The following is a 15,341-nucleotide window of genomic DNA, read 5'->3' as shown; positions in this document are numbered from 1 at the left end:
TCATCAATTTTTGAGTACTTCTTTATTTTGGGGCACAGTAGGTAGTGACAGTCTCACCTTGTGCTAGCCCCCTCTTTGTAATACATTATCTCTCTTCAGGCACCCCTTGTTCCTGTTAGTAGAGAATGGTACGTAGAAAGTAAGACTGGGGTGGGTAGTTGTAAATAAATGGCTTCTGGCTTTTGCCTTCCCCTCTGTAAAACGAAACAAAACAAAACAAAACAAAACAAAACAAAACAAAGGCACAAGTAAGTGGACCCACACAGTTGAAACCTGTATTGTTCAAAGGTCAGTTGTGCTCCTGATTTCAATCCAGCATTTCAGAGTTCTTTTTAGTCTTTGCCCTTTCTGTGTTTGTAAATACTGCTCCAGCGGTAAGAAGTCTAGGCTTAGCCTCAGCGTATGTTATTTATTTGCTTGATCATTTTACCAATTTCCCCTATCCTCTCTCTCTGTCTTACTGCCTGATATCACCTCACCCTCCATTACTGGTGCCCTGTGTCCTTGGTCTCCAATGGTCAGCTGCCAGCATGCCTCTGTACTGCTCCGTTCTGTCCCTCCCCTCTCCAGGACGTTGGAGCCACTGCGCATGCTCACCTGCACATGCCCTCCCCCTTCCCCCACAGCACTCCTTGTCCTCTAAAGCTGCTAGGCACAAATCAGTGTTTCGAGGTTGAATTCATACCATTGTATGCTGTTAACACTATTGTTAGAATGTGTGTATGTGTTTTGTTTTCAGTTTACATCCACCCTCAGCCCACCCCACGTACTCTGAGGCATCACGCGAGGTATACTACAGAAGTGAAGAAGGTAGACACAGTCTCCATCCATATGGAACCATGACTGGGGGGTGAAACCATTGAATTACGGATGATGATAAATGTTATAGAAGTACATTGGAAGTGCTTCCCTAGTACCCCTGTACTTAATGTTATCTTTGTCCTCCAAGATTTACTGAATGAATTACTTGGTATTTGTGGTGTGAGTATATGTATATAGCTAGGTTCAAGGAGAGGCTGAGAGGTACAGAATCTCTGAGTATAAGGCCATTACTCTCATGTGATGGTCTCACATAGTCTTCCTCTCTTGGTCGGAGGGTACTAGCTCATGTTTCTGAATAAGGTGAGGTTCATATTGTATAAGTTTATATGCTTTTGGGGGTTGGTGTAGGGCAAAGAGATTTCTTTAAAACCATTTAGAGAATAAGAATTAGGAATATAAGTCCAACAGCAGAACATGAGTCATCAAAATAGCCTTTTCTGACATTCAGAAAGTAAACACGTTAATGAAACGTCGCTCATTTGTGTTGTATAACATGGCCTATGGCATGCAACATTATCATTTTAAAGATTTGAAAATATTAAGTGTTCTGTGTGAACTTGTTTACTTGTTTGCTTAAATACAAACCTTTTTATGTTTTGAATACAATTGCATAATAATAGTGCAGAACTATATAAACTGCCTAGGAAAGTATTTTCTAAAAAATGTTAAGCAAGCAATGAAGACTCCTTGCATAAAATTTGAAAAACAAAGGTTACCAGAGTCTAATTTTTATGATGGCTCTTTCCTGTGATGTTAACTAAATAAATATCTGAGAAGTACACATTCCTGTCTTGTGTCAAAACCTACATATGAGGTTTGGTAAAGCCATTCACTATTCAGTCTGAGAACTTGAGGGCAGTAGGTCTGAAGAGTCCCGGAAGCTTGAAGGAAGTTCAGAAATTGTCTGTCTTCTGAAGACAAAAGTAAAGTGACTTGTCCTAGGTCTTTGTAGAGTTTGAATGCAATAGTGCCAGGGTCCCAGATAGGAATATAGCTGTTGGGACGCCCAGTCAAAATCTGTATCCCAGGACTCAGTGCTTCTGGAGGTGGTGGTGGTGGTGGTTTAATAATCATGATTATAATGATGATTGTAATTATTATTATTTGATTGGGCTAGCAGTTTGTAACACCAGGCTGCTGCCAGGAGGTAAGCAATACTGACGGTAATTACCTGGATCATTTTTAGCACTTAATTAAAATGGGCCCAGTGTCCTCTCATTATCTGATTTCAAGATTCTGAGCAGTGAGTTCAGCATTAGCTGTGAGTGAGAAACTGAAAATCTGAATTACCTTTAGTATTATGATTGAAATGGTTACATTCCTGGGACCAAGATTTCTGGGATTCTAGGAGGAGGTGAATGCCACAGAGAGAAATTTAGAGCTGAAGTGTCTAAATATCATTTGATAGTAGAAGCTAACTGAGGCTTATAAAATTTAGTTGAGCTGCTGGTTGCTTCCATTTCTTAGTTTCTTTCTTTATTGGGTTTATATGTGTCATGAAGGGAAGAGAATAGAAAATTGAGTTCTGAAGATCTGTGTGTAGGCCAACAGATGCACCTAGAAGTCAAAAGGAATATTTTTAAAAAGTACTTGGAGGAAGCAATTTGTGGAGTAGGGGCCTCAGTATGGAAAAATAATGAGTTGCTGCGTTAGAAAAAAGTTGCTTTGCAGACATTTAAATCCTAAAACACATGAATATATGTATAACATTTATATTTTAAAGTATGCTGTGTGGTTAAGTGTTTGTGAAAATACTGGAAACTTAAAAATGTGTTAAGAATGTTGGGATGTACTGTCTGAGTCTTGTTAGCTCAGCAGCATATGTAATATTCCGTCTTTGGGCCAAGGTTGTGATGCCTTAAACGTTACTGTGATTTAATAATAGTTTTTAGAAATTTGAAACTGTTTAAGCAGACTCTACACTCCCATTTACAACTCATACGTGATGTGATTTTGTGCCCCAGTTTTCCTCCTGTTTTTGGTTGTTAACTAAAGGAAAAAGCCAGAGCGAGCTTTAGTATTACGGATCCAGCAAAGGGTATAGTACACACTAATCACATTCTCACCGTTAAAAGTTCGTCCACAGATGTTTGTAGAAGTGATACTTCATTGTATTTTCTGAAAATGCCAGGTATCCCTGGAACTCTGAGAGCTCGCCAAATTAATTTATACTAGTCATAAAATCCTTGAGAAAACACCTGTTTCACCATCTTTGAACATGGCTCTCGCAGACTCTTTAAGAGCTTTGAATTTGAACTCAGAAATGTCAGACTTGATGTTGCTTATGAATCCAGGTCTTTAACTTTTTTTTGCATCACCTTTTACATAATGAATTAAGCTTAAGGCCACAGACGGTGTCGGGCATTTCCTGAACTTGGTCATAAACCCCTTTCTAGTTTTCTAGAGTTCTCTGGGCAGAATTTTATTCTGTTTGCTCCTCCATCGTACCATTGGAGAAGAAGCAGGCTGAGAAGGTGGTGTTTTGGCTCCCTTCTTGTTTTGATTTTCAGTGATCCTGGAAGGTAATTTTTTCTTCTAATAAGTGGTAACCACATGTGTGAGCCAAGGATAAAAGGAAAAATGACACTGGTAGAGTTTTCTTGCCGTAGGTATAACCTACTTAGTTTCCTAGGAAACAGAAACATGATTTACAAATACTGATTTGAAAAAGCTTGAAGGAAATCCCAGGCCATTGTTTCTGCCTTTAAAATAGTTTCTCTGAAGAGATCAAGTTAAATAATTGAATCTTGAATGATCACATTTTATTTAGAATGTATCTTGTATATTGAGAAATTCTTAATTTGGATTGAGGTTCATTATGGTTGCAATATTTGGTACCCATCTCTCATTTATCTGTGCTGGAGAAATCGGCGGGCAGTAGACTCTCCTCACCCACCTTTTGCTTTTCTGAGCCCTGTACTGAATGCCGATGAAATGATCCAAAGGAAGATAAACTTAATTTAAGATGCACCTAAGAGTTTAGTTAGAATGTTGAACTCTTATAGTCCATTTTGTGGAAAACTTTTGGAGTTGTTTGAATTCTGCTGCTTTCAGTATTACCAAATCAGATGGAGTCTTTAAGTTTTATAACTAAAAGGGGAAGAAGAGAGCCACCAGAAACAGCCTCTGAGCACTTGTCAGCAAATTAACGTAGCTAAGAGGAACTGCTCAGGATCTGTGTAAAAGTTGAGCCTCTTCAGACAAAAAAAGGCTTGCTCGTAACCTGATGAAAGATGGTAGGAATCTGGGTGGGGAAGCCTACCTTCAGGGGATCCCATGAAGGTGTAAGAGGTACAGGGTGCGTTTTTGTGTGTGTGGAACTGGGTGTCCTTGATGGCATCACAATACCATGCTGAAGAGAACTCAGCACACCCAGTGCTATCCTGGAATCTGATATGTGCCCTGGCAGAGGTCATTCTCAAAGTAACCAGTGTTCAAAATGGTAACCTCAAGTCACTAAGAATAGTTAGTTGTTTTCAGCACATTCTTTATAAGCAATTGGAAATACGTAATATAGTTTATAAACATTTAAAAAATTACAATAAAAATTATAATACTTAAGTGTTCATTGTATCAAAAATTCAGCCATTTTCGAGGACTTATTCCTTGAAGATTCCAAATATTTGAGGTTTTACTAAATACAGTTTTATTGTCAGTAACCCCTGACATTTCTTCTTAAAATTTTTTAATTAAAAATTTTTTTGAATGTTTATCTTGAGAGAGAGAGTGAGAGAGTGTGTGCACACCCTAGAGGGGGAGGGACAGAGAGAGCGGGAGATACAGAATCCAAAGCAGGCTTCAGGCTCTGAGCTGTCAGCACAGAGCTGGATGCGGGGCTTGAACCCTTGGACTGCAAGATCATGACCTGAGCCGAAGTTGGAGGCTTAACAGACTGAGCCACCCGGGCACCTCTAACCCCTGACATTTCTAATCTGAAATCCCATATGGGGTTTTTACTTACATCCCAAGAGTCTGGGGGGGGGGGGGGGGAGAAAGGAAATGAATTGATCTTTTGTGCAACCTGGAGATTTGAAAAAATGTAAACTTTTCAGGCTGGAGAATATATGATTAGAGTCTATAAAATGCAGACCTGTTGATCATATCTCAGAAATCTGTATTAGAACTGAGTTCTCCCATGAAATCTGAACAATATTAAGTGTAAAACAAGTGAAAGAAATAATGCTGCATACAATGAGTAGAATAACTATAAAATATATTATGTATGTGAGGTGTTTTATATTGAAAAAATCATCAAAAATACTTTAAAGATATAGGCAAATCAATAGGACAATGAATATAAAAGCTTTTTTGGCTGTAGAAAAAAACATTTACTGAGTCCTTCCTATGTGACTGGCATGGTGCTTCATCTGGGGGTTCCTGGCCCAATCCTTTTCCCTTAGACACACAATCTGGTGAGGAGATAACTTATGTATGTGATATACATGTGCTCTATGAAGGAAGGCACGGAGTCCTTTGGAAGCCCATTGTGCTCAGATCATTTCTTCCCCTCCATGAAAGTTACGTGCATATGCTTTTTAAAACCTATAGTTTTCTAAATATCTTCAGATTGTATATATTTAGTCGTAATAAAACTGTCCATTTGGTTTCTCAAATGGTGAAGGATTAGAGGATAGATCATTTGAATGAACATGATTTTAAAGTTTTCATGCTGTGTGTGTGTGTGTGTGCTTGTATGTGTGTATGACAGATATTTAGGAGTATAATTGTGTGTGTGTGTGTGTGTGTGTGTGTGTGTGTGTATATATATATGAGGTGTACTTAAAATATATAAAATTATATACATCAGAATCTATATACTGATTTAAATTCTGGAACTGCGTACTTGTGTAACTTAAATCTAGAATATCTCTTAGCTGGCTTTTTTTTTCTCATTGTTTTTCACTTACATACCTAATGAGGTCTGAAATATTTGGGATAGATTGTCCTTCCCCAAGGAGGGAAATTGATATGCACGTGTTTTTAGTGACTAACTTATGTTGAAATCAAAGTGGTTGAAAATAGTGGATTGCTATTTAAGTCAGAGTAATGCACCTTACATTAATTTGTATTTTTATTTATTTTACATACCTAGAAAAATTGACCTGAGGAATAGTGTGTTCATTATAGGCCCTCTCACTATATGTAATTTTTAGAATCCATTCTTGACTACATTTTTTTTGCATAGGATATATTCTGAAAAACCTTACAATTAGAACTTTATAGCTAGAATGCTCTTTAAAAACTAATTTCATCTAATTCCTTCAAGCTATTTACAAGCAAAGGACAATGACTATATTATGGTTATTCATAGTTTACAGAGTTAGTTTTTCATTGAATGGAACTCCAGCTTTGCCCAAATCTATGACTTCCATATTTTAATTTCTTTATTCTTTGTTTGATGTTATTTTGGGAACTAATGTCAGCAAAGGAAGCTAAAAAAGTTGCAGTGGAATCTCCATGAGATCTGGGACAGTTTTTAGATTTTTGTAGATGTTTATTTCACTTATATAGATAAGTGGGAAGTAATTGTGAGAACTAAGAGACACTGCATATCATTTTTTCATGTAGATGGGAGAGGGAACAGGAGAGACCTGGTTTTGATGAGGAAAGAGCATGCGCATAGGCAAAGTAAGTAAAATAACAGAGTATTTTGTGTTAAAGAAAAATGAGGAGACAGAATGTGTTGCCCAGAAATCACCTTTCTTTACCATGTTTTGGGTATATGCTTGCAATCTATCCCAAAAAGATGATTTTTGCCTCCTAAAGATGTCCATGGTGATTTTTTTTTTTTTTTTTTAACAACTTCACTAGCGCGAATGAAACAACCACTACCTTTGCTACCACTATCCACTTTACTTTTTAGCAGGCATTTACCTCAGGCTGGTTGGTGGTGGTAGGTTATGGAGCACTATTTTGTACTCCGTGAGGGATCTAATGCAACTTTTCAAGTACAGCAGCAATGTGGTGAAAACAGTAATGCAAAAAACTTAACCTGAGGAGCATGCAGATTGGATATAATGGGGGAGAAACTAGAGTCCAAGAAACCAAGTAGAAAGTAAAAATTGTGGTCTGGCCTAAAATAAGGGTGTTTGGGAATGCAAGCAGTAGATAGAATTAAGAGCATTTCCTGAAGAGTATTTTGAAGCCAGAGAACTACAAATATAGAGAAAGAGGGAGAGATTGGATGGTGAAGTTTCAGGGATGGGTGATTTGGAGAATGATGATGCCATTCCCACAGGGTCATTGTGGGAGAGGTGATTTGGGGTTATATTCTGAGTTCAGTATTGCTTAAATATAAGCTGCTAGTGGGACATCTGAGTGCATGTGTACTCAGTCATTGGGATTAGGGAACTGGAGCTCAGGTAAGATTTTTGATCTGGAAAAAGACTTTTGAGCACAAGAGTTCTGGGCAGAACTTTAAGACATGATTCAGTACAGGGGTGAGGAAGATAGTTTGCCTTTATTCAGGAATAGCTATTTCAGCACTTGCTTCCAAGATTGTATTTCTGGTCCACTTATCCACTAGCATTTCCTAACCGTATGATTCAGGCAATTAAGTAAGATGTGTTTGATTATGAGTAAAGAAAATGAATTCAAATTGGCTTTAGTAATAAAAGGGGCTTTGGTTGCCTGATAAGAGAAAGTCCTGAGTTAGGTAGGTCTTCAGAATTAGTTTGGTTTAACATCTCAACAGTCTTTCTATCTCTCTGTGTCACTTTTAACTTCAGGCTGACTCCTGAAGTATACAGGAGTGAGAAGGAAGGTGTCTGTTGTTTTACTTGGAGAGTGAGAAGAAGTTGGCTTCTGGCAGCTCTCTTCAGAAGGTGAGGAAGCTTCTTTCTCAGGTGCCCCTGTGATAAAGATGCCATAATTCACCACGATTGTGGAATATTTTTCCATTCATACAGATCTTCTTTAATTTCTCTCAACATTGTTTTGTAGTTTTCAGAGTATAGGCTTTGTAATCCATTTGTTAAATTTATTCTCAAGTATTTCATTCTTTTTGATGCTATTGTAAATAGAGTTCCTTTTTAAATTGAGGTATAGTTGACACAACACTGTATTAGTTTCAGATGTACAACCTAACGATTCGATGTTTGTATATTTTCTAAAATGATCACCACAATGGCTAATTAACATTCCTTATCATACATAGTTACAGACTTTTGTTTTCCTTTGAAGGTAACTTTTAAGATTTACTTGGTTCGCAGTGTTAAATATGCAATATGGTATTATTTACTAGAGAGTAGAATTGTTTTCTTAATTTCATTTTTGGATTGTTTATGCAAGTGTATAGAAATAAAATTAATTTCTGTGTATTTATATTATACCCTGCAGTCTTTCTGAACTATTTATTCTAAGTTTTAAAATGGGTTCTGTAAGAATTTCTGATACACAGGATCATGTATTTGTGAATAGAGTTAGTTTTACTTTTCCCTTTCCAATCTGAATGGCTTTTATTTTTTTTTCTTGCTTAATTGCCTTGGCTAGAACTTTTAGTATAGTGTTGAAGAAAAGTGAGAGTAGATATTCTTGTCACTTTTTGATCTTGGGGAAAGCTTCTGTTTTTTCACCATTAAGTGTGATATAATCTATGGTTTTTGGTAAATGGCCTTTCTCATATTGAACACATTCCCTTCCATTCCTACTTCGTTGGGTATTTATATCATGAAAGGGGATTGGCTTTTTCGGATGTTTTTACTGCATTTATTGATATGATCATGTGGTTTTTGTTTTTTAGTCTATTGACATGGCGCAATACATTAATTTTCACATATTAAACCAACATTGTATATGTGGGATAAATCTCACTTGGTCATGATATGTAATTCTTTTTATATGTTGCTGGATGTGGTTCCACTGGTGTTTTGTTGTGGATTTTTGTATCCATATTCATAAGTGATAACAGTATGTAGTTTTCTTGTCTTTTTTGCAAATAATTCATTTTTAAATGCCTCTGTTTGGATTAACAGTGGAATTTTCAACAGGTTATTGATATTTTTTATGGACTTATCAAAGTACACACTTATTAAATAACATGGCTATGAATTAACAGTCTACCATCATATTTTGAAGATATATATATACACACATGTATATGTGTGTGTATATATATACGTGTATATATATATATATATACACACATGTATATGTGTATACATATATACACACACACACATATATACATATATATATATTTAAGGATTGGGACAAGAACACAGTAACATCTGTTTTTACAGGGGAAATACAGAATCTATTTTATTTATGAACCTAGTGTGTTTTCCACTTTTTTTTGCGTGGGTGGAAGTGTTTATTGACTGTGTGAGTATATGTGTGTGTGTGTGTGTGTGTGTGTGTGTGTGTGTGTGTGTGTTAATAGACTTATTTACCCCATCATATACCTGAAAAGCAATGGATATATTACAATATGAATAAAATAAAAATGAATTTTATGGAAATTAAACTTGGGTTTGTATTTAGAATTTTATTAACTTTTTTTGATAACTAAAGCATGAGAGTTTTACAAATGATAATTGCACAGTTGCACTAGAGGTGGTAGAATAACTTACTGCATATTATTTTTTAAGAACTTTGGACACAATACAGTTGTTTATAGCACAGTCTAAAAAATAAAGCCTATCTTGAAGCATCCTCATATGCATACAATTGAAGTTTGTATCTTTTTTTTTTTTTAAATGTTTATTTATTTTTGAGAGAGACAGAGACAGGATGTGAGTGGGTTAGGGGCAGAGAGAGAGGGAGACGCAGAGTCTGAAGCAGGCTCCAGGCTCTGAGCTGTCAGCACAGAGCCCGACGCGGGGCTCGAACCCATGAGCTGTGAGATCATGACCTGAGCCGAAGTCGGACGCTCAACTGACTGAGCCACCCAGGCGCCCCTGAAGTTTGTATCTTTAATCATAATTACTTGTAAGTGATTGTAACACTTCAAAGAACTTTCACGTTTGTTATCCTATTTGGTCATCATCAAAGCCTTTTAAAAAATAGGAAATACTCTGATTCTAATTTGTCAGACAAATTCCGTTGTTGAAAGACCTTGAGGTTACAGATCTGTATAGTGATCTAGAATACCGGAAAGGTATTCGGAATCCCAGCCATATACTCTTTCTTATAAATCAAGTTAAGTCCATAAAAGTATCAGCTAAAGAACATATTCTGATTCTGAATGGCCCTCATTTTTTTCTCTTAGTCCTTTGGCATGCTAGAGTAGAAACAGCAGCCACCAGCATTTTCACTAGTGCAGGAGTCTCTGTGGTGGAGTACATTTCCCCAAAGGATGGTATTCTTAGTGGAGTTTCTGAACAGAAGGTTTGCCAGATACTAAGAGTTGTTTGCTCACCATCTTTCGTGGAGTTTTTAGTAGACCCCTTTCTGCTTAGGGTCCCGTGGTGTCGAGGGAGAACAGGACCATGCTTTTGTATCTGGTCTGTAGGATATCACTCCCTCCTATAATCATTCATCCTTGTGAAGTTTCTAAGAATACGGGGTATGCTGCTAAAACTACCCTGGATCATGCCCTCATTAGTGTTCTTGTTAAAAATGCACCTGGGTGTAGTAACAGGCAGTGCTTTCTTTTCTGCTCCTTTACTGTTTGTGCATTCAGCGGGGGCTTCCTGTAGAGCCCCCTTCTGTCTTCCTCTTCACGGTGTACTGGGAACCACCAATTAATTCTGTAGTAGTGCCTTACATTACAGAGGTTTTCATTTGACGCTAACAACTGAAGACCTTACTGCCTCTAATTTACAGATAAAAAACCCCTGAGGCTCAGGAACAACGTGACTAGAAGCTTAGAATGACGTGACCGGAAGAGGGTGGCATGAGCTGGTCTAGAAGCCTCACTTCTATCAGATAATAAGCTCCTTGAGAACAGGGAGTACATTTTAATCAGCAGTTCAGCTGCAGCACTTAGCATGTTTCTTGGCCTAGACATGTGTTCAATAAATGTTGAGTCCCTGATCCCGGGCCGAGTGGTTGACCCCAACTCTGCTAGTGTGACATTGCTTATGCAGATGATTCTGAACGCTTACAGAAAGTTGAGGCTCTCCTAGGGCCCAGGGGCCTCAGCTACTTTCAGAAGTGAGAACATCCTCCCAGGACTTTTTTTTTTTTTTTTTTTAAACCACGTTGCTGTTCTGTCTCTGACCTGCGCAACTTCAGCAGCGGACCTGCGTCAACATTCACATCATGTGTGCTTGCTGCTTGCCAAGCTTCTGGTCCCGTGTGCTTCCGATGGCCGAATTCATGTGACTCCTGCTTCATGTCCGAACTCCCATCTTGGGCTGTGACCTACTCCTTGTCCAAGAAATCGTGTTGTCGGAAACTAACTCCACGTGACGTTATTGCCAAACAACATCCTAGTTCTTCTCCAGCATCCCCAGTGGCATGTAAGAAAAACGTGCTAGGCAGTTAAGTTTTGGAAGATACAAGGAGAAGTTGACATCTCTAGATTTACATCTTTAAAACAAAAATACTGCTGATCATCAGTCAGCCTCTCCCTATGCCTAAAACATCAGTGATTTCTTTAGCTCGGCATTTTAACAAAAATTGGCTTTTGAAATTTAAACCTCTTTTATATTTACCTCCGTATTAAAAACTCCATATAGCTTTCATAATTTTTAATGCGTAAAAATACAAAGCAGGCTGAAAGTAAGATTAGTTTAAAATCTACTTCAACTTTTCCCCATTGAGGGTAATCGTTTGCTCAGATTATGATTTTAGCAGGCACCAACAGTCTCTGTTTCCATACAGACACTTGGCTTTTGGCTTGGATGCTATATGATGGTGTAGTATTTTTCAGTGTGTGTTCCACTGACAACTTGCACCAGATTTACCAGAAGTATGTGTTAAAATGCAGATTCCTAGGCCTAATCCAAGGGGACTAAATCAGAACATTTGAAGGTAGAGCCCAGGAATTGGCATTTAAACAAGCCCCCTGTTGATTGTGCTGAATCCCAAAGTTAGAAGCCTGTGGGCCAGCTGAGGATCCAAGTCAAAGATCTTGGATTTAGTCCCTCCACCACTGAAGGCTCTTTGATATTTATACTTTGACCTTTGTAGCTGAAAATAGGAATGATGGTAACAGCTACCTCAAGGAGGTGTGAGGATTCGGGGAATTATATGTAATTAGTGCAGTGTCTGGGATATCACAAGCCCTCAAGAAATGCTGCTACTCAGGCTTGTTGTTACCAATACCGTTGCACCCAAATGATACAATAGCTACGAGGATTCGTGCTCCCTTCAAAATGAGGATAAGCTTGTTACCAGAAAGACCACTTCTGAGAGTTAAGAAGTCAGTCCAGATGTTGGCAAATGATGGCCCACAGCCTGCTTTTATAAATAAAGTTTTATGGGTGCACAGCCACCACGTTTGTTTAAGTATCGTCTGTGACTGCTTTGGACTCTGCCTTACAAAGCCGAAGATACTTACTTTCTGGCGCTCAACAGAAGTTAGCTGACTCTTGCTCTGTTCTAATGTGGACTTTGGCGAAAGCTTCGACCATGTCAGTCTGTTGTGCAGAGGCAGTCAGGCGTGGGTAATAAGAGAGAGTGCTGGGAACAGTGGCCACGCCTGCTGCCTCAGATCCTTTAAGAAAAGCCAGCCCTTCATTGTGCCTTTCTGCCACTGCCTTCTTGCTCCACCTAAAAATCAGTGATGGGGTCCTGTGCCATTTTTGTATCTGGGAAACCAGAAGGGTGAGTACTTTGGAGGCTCTCAGGACTGTGAGTTGTTATGGTCCCTACGAATAATAACACGGAAAGTAAAACAGCATATGGCGAACATCTAGACAAAACACAGTTGCATACCCTCGTGGGCTTCCTTACCATCGAGTTTGAATTCACACCATGCGCTAAAAATGTGTTGTTGTTCATCTCCCATCACCTATGAATTAAAAGCCAAAACCAAACCACACCCAACTCTCAGAAAAGAAAAAAAAGTGACACAGAATTGTAGAAGCATCTTGTAAACAATCACAACCTAATTCTCTAAACCTGAAACTCTAACTGGAGATAAGATTGTTGAAATTTGTGGCTACATTTCACAAAATAAGCTAACCTCCTAGAACTTTTGTGAACAAACTTTGTATCGTGCCCAGGCATACAAGCAATGATTAATTTATGATGTTTTGATATTTCCCAACACTTTTTTTTAATGTTTATTTTTGAGAGAGGGAGCGAGAGAGAGCGCATGAGTGGGGAGGGACAGAGAGAGAGAGGGACACACAGAATCTGAAGCAGGCTCCAGGCTCCAAGCTGTCTGTGCAGAGCTGGACATGGGGCTCGAACTCAAGAGCTGTGAGATCATGACCTGAGCCAAAGTCAGACACTTAACCGACTAAGCCACCCAGGTGCCCCTTTCCAACACTTTTAATAGGAATATTTCACTTTCCCAAAGGTACTAGTTATATTCTTCTTGCATTAGGGTCTAATGTTGTCATGGGCTCTAGCTGAGAAAGAACCTCTGGACTATGGGTTTATATTCAACCATTAACATAATTTTGTATGGTCTTTGAGGCAGTGTATATAAGGTATCCCCATTTTTTCAGTAAAACCTTGGTTTGCAAGCATAATTCGTTTAGAAACATGCCTGTAATCCAAAGCGCTTGCGTATCAAAGTGAATTTCAAGAACCATTGGTTCAGTTGTGATCATGTGACGTTTGGCGTCACGAACTACTCACGCAAGACCTCAGTGCAACACCTCGCTCGTTTATCAAGTTAAAATTTATTAGAAATGTTTGCTCATCTTGCGGAACACTCGCAGAACGAGTTACTCGTATTCATGAAACTACAGTAGACATCTAATCGTCAGCCAAAATGTTGTGAGAGATCAAACAGAACACTATTCTGTGTTCTTTTGGGTTTGATTATAGGTGTTTTTCTATGTATTCTGCAGTGTTTTCTGTTTTTCTCTGCGTGTGTGTCTCATTCCTTCTTCACTTGGTCCCTTAACTCTATTCTTCCCCTTGTCCTGTTCCTTTAACGGGTACGTAGTGCGTCTCTTGGGTCCAGTATTTATGCAGTGTAACTAGCACAGTTTCTGACATTTCTCTTTAAAAAAAAAAAAAAAAAATCCTGCCAAACAAAAATTTTTTATGTGCCCTTTGATTAATATTTTTATTAGCTTGCTGACTCTCTAATAAGAAAAAAAGTTCCCATCCCCTGTTTTCTTGGCTTCTTTGTGTTGCTGGCTCAGAGTGTTTTATTGTTTGATGGAGTAGATAAAATTCCCCTGATGTTTCCTACTCACTCTAAATTTGGAATACACCTACAGTATTCTTTTAGGCTTTATTGTTTCCTAAACCATCTATTTAAATGCAGTCCTAAAGCTTAAACGGAACACTGTTATTGTGGCTAAAAATAATATGTGTAATGGAGCAGTAGATTTGACTTCATTACCGTCTTCATAACCATGCAAAAGCCACCGTTCCCACAAAGCACTCAGTAAGGTCTAGTGATTATTAAATTTTGCCAGTTCCATAGTAAATGTATAATGGGTTACTTGCAGTGATTTGTAAATGGAATGGTGGGAAGAACTTGACCTTTAAAATTCAGTAGGGCCTTTCTGAAACCCTAATGTTTAGAGCAAAGGCAGAGGCATCCATAAGGACACTAGTCAAGGGGAAAGCTCTTGCCCATTACCGAACAGAATAGTATCTGATACACTCCGTCTATAGCAGAAGGAGGAGCTTTTAGTGTATTATTTTATATTGAATGTCTGTGAACCTGAGACTGTTTGTAGCTCTTTTATAGGGAATGGTTGATTTAATGTTCTTATTTAATTTTCTTTTTATCATTTCTCAGAAAAAATTTTATATTTATTCTAGAATTAAAAAAATTATTTATTTTTGAGAGACAGAGAGAGAGAGAGAGAGAGAGAGAGAGAGAAATAGAGAAATAGAGTGTGAGCAGGGGAGGGGCAGAGAGAGAGGGAGACACAGAATCCAAAGCAGGCTTCAGGCTCTGAGCTGTTAGCACAGAGCCCGATGTGGACAGTGCTTGAACTCATGAACCTTAAGATCATGACCTGATCTGAAGTCAGAGGCTTAACCAACTGAGCCACGCAGGTGTCCCATCCTAGAATTTTGTTTGCGGTTTTTTTTTTTTTTTTTTTTTTTTTGATTGTGAGACAAATAAGTTTCTCCAGGTTAATTGAATTTAAATTCTGGTGTTTTTTTTTTAATTTTTTTTTTAACGTTTATTTATTTTTGAGACAGAGAGAGACAGAGCATGAATGGGGGAGGGTCAGAGAGAGGGAGACACAGAATCCGAAACAGGCTCCAGGCTCCGAGCTGTCAGCACAGAGCCCAACGCGGGGCTTGAACTCACGGACCGTGAGATCATGACCTGAGCCGAAGTCGGCCGCTCAACCGACTGAGCCACCCAGACGCCCCTGTTTTTTTTTTTTTTAATTGAAGTTTTTTTTTTAACATTTATTCATTTTTGAGAGTGAGAGAGACAGAGCATGAGCAGGGGAGGGGCAGAGAGAGAGGGAAACACAGAA

General features: G+C 38.4%; 1 protein-coding gene across 8 annotated transcripts in view; it reads left to right on the top strand.

Annotated features, from left to right (window-relative positions):
• The window catches only part of KLF12 (Kruppel like factor 12), a 1,158,470-nt gene that overhangs the window by 760,095 nt on the left and 383,034 nt on the right, over positions 1 to 15,341 (top strand). Inside the window, exon 1 of one of the 8 annotated variants that reach the window (XM_042927880.1) lies at positions 6,616 to 7,646. The exons of the other annotated variants lie outside the window; for them this stretch is intronic. The gene's annotated coding sequence lies outside the window, so the exon portion shown is untranslated. Of the gene's footprint in view, positions 1 to 6,615; positions 7,647 to 15,341 lie in introns of those variants that run through there. 8 annotated transcript variants of the gene reach the window in all.

This window comes from Panthera leo, chromosome A1, assembly GCF_018350215.1.
Source record: "Panthera leo isolate Ple1 chromosome A1, P.leo_Ple1_pat1.1, whole genome shotgun sequence".
In the NCBI taxonomy this organism is placed as follows: Eukaryota; Metazoa; Chordata; class Mammalia; order Carnivora; family Felidae; genus Panthera; species Panthera leo.
Note: the sequence above shows the minus strand (reverse complement) of the source record. Positions and strands in the feature narration are given on the sequence as shown.